Source organism: Carcharhinus amblyrhynchos, unplaced genomic scaffold (assembly GCF_965287045.1).
Source record: "Carcharhinus amblyrhynchos unplaced genomic scaffold, sCarAmb.v2.hapA chromosome_283, whole genome shotgun sequence".
In the NCBI taxonomy this organism is placed as follows: Eukaryota; Metazoa; Chordata; class Chondrichthyes; order Carcharhiniformes; family Carcharhinidae; genus Carcharhinus; species Carcharhinus amblyrhynchos.
In genome coordinates, this window is record NW_027650023.1 from 41947 (window position 1) to 44127 (window position 2181).

A 2181-nucleotide genomic window follows, 5' to 3' on the forward strand; every position below is an offset into this window, starting at 1 on the left:
TCCCAGTGCTCAGGGAGCACCGCGCTGTGGGAGGGTCAGTGCCACGCTGTGGGTAGCTCAGTGCCGAGGGAGCGCCACACTGTGGAGGGTGAGCGCCGGACTGCGGGTGGCTCAGTGCCAAGGGAGCGCCGCACTGAGAGGGTCAACGCTGAGGGAGTGTCGCATTGTGGGAGGGTCAGCGCCAAGGGAGTGCCGCACTGTGGGAGTGCCGCACTGTGGGACGGTTGGTGTCGAGGGAGCGCCGCGCTGTGGGGAGGGTCAGTGCTGAGGGAGCGCCGCGCTGTGGGAGGGTCAGTGCCGAGGGAGCGCCGCACTGTGGGAGGGTCAGTGCCGAGGGAGCGCCGCACTGTGGGAGGGTCAGTGCCGAGGGAGCGCCGCACTGTGGGAGGGTCAGTGCCGAGGGAGCGCCGCACTGTGGGAGGGTCAGTGCTGAGGGAGCACCACGCTGTGGGAGGGTCGGTGCCGAGGGAGCGCCGCGCTGTGGGAGGGTCGGTGCCGAGGGAGCGCCGCACTGTGGGAGGGTCGGTGCCGAGGGAGCGCCGCACTGTGGGAGGGTCGGTGCCGAGGGAGCGCCGCACTGTGGGAGGGTCGGTGCCGAGGGAGCGCCGCACTGTGGGAGGGTCGGTGCCGAGGGAGCGCCGCGCTGTGGGAGGGTCAGTGCTGAGGGAATGCCGGACTGTGGGGGGCTGCACTGTGCCCTTTAAAGTGTGGCATCATTTGGAAGAGGAGAAAGGGATCATTCTCTGCTGTCCTGGGCTCACATTCATCTGTCAACAAACTCAAAACTCACTGTGTTTACATTTCCTGGGATCTTGCTGTGTACCAATGTTTTGACATGAAGTGTATTGTTGGATTATGTTGCGGAGAAGTCGCAGTTCCTCCTGTGTCCCAGAAGGTGGCACTTGCTGCCAGTCCCAGGAAGAATCCAATGGCAGTCCTTGCTTCCTGGTCCAATGACAGGAAGGTTAAAGTCAGATAGAGTTGTGTTTCTGTAACACCATTTACAACCTCAACTTGTTCCTGACCACCTATTAGGCAACAAAATCCTTTGGAAGTGAAGCCACTGTCAAAAATACCTGTTAGCCCACAGCAAGCTCCCACCGATAGAACTGTGATTCAGAGCAGATCGATTATCTTTTATCGTAATGTGGATTGAAGGTTAAATATTGACGCAGCCATCAGCTCTTTAAATCAGTGGACTGACTCATTTAATATTCCAATCCCAGGGAAAACACCTCTGGAAATACAACACTGCCTCAGCCCTGCATCACACTATTGGTTTGGATCACCCTGAACCTCTCGATTAGATTCCAGTCTGTAACTTGCTCCTGGGTATCTGTTATTCTATATGTAAACCACCCCGAACCCCTCGATTAGATTCCAGTCTGTAACTCACTCCCGGGTATCTGTTATTCTATATGTAAACCACCCCGAACCCCTCGATTAGATTCCAGTCTGTAACTCACTCCCGGGTATCTGTTATTCTGTATATAAACCACCCTGAACCCCTTAGAATCATGGTACTTACAACTGAAAGGCAGTGAGGCAACAGAGAAAAAGCAAGAATGATAGAGGTTTACAGCATGGATGGGTATTCCACTATACCCATCTTACCCATGTAACTGTTTAAATGCTTCTTAAAAGACAAAATTTTATTCGCCTCTCCTACTACCTCTGGCAGCTTGTTCCAGGCACTCACCACCCTCTGTGTGAAAAAAATTGCCCCTCTGGACACTTTTGTATCTCTCCCCTCTCACCTTAAAGAGTATTGTATCTCTCACCTTAAAGAGGATGGCTGGTATTTCCTTTCAGGCTTGAGGCGCTGGTGGTGCCTCTGCAAGCTGACAGGCTGTTAAACGGCAGCGGTTTGAGGCGTGAATTGCCTCAGGCGGTGGGAGGCAATATGGCGGTGGGCTTTCCCACAATGCCCCGCGGCTGGGAAAGGCCCCTATTAGCGACTGGGCCGGCGCTGTATGCGCGGTGGAGGGGGGCGTTAGCGCGCCCTCTAGCGGCCTGGAGGGGAAACAGCAGCAGGTACCTGGGAAAGGGGTCCTCAAATATCAAGTTAAGCTTCTAAATTCACCCACAAGAGAAGTTTCACTCTCATTTCTCCTCTGTATTCCACCTTTTATTTCCACATCAAGTGGTGTGAGACAGTTTTCACCTTTATATGTTAAAATG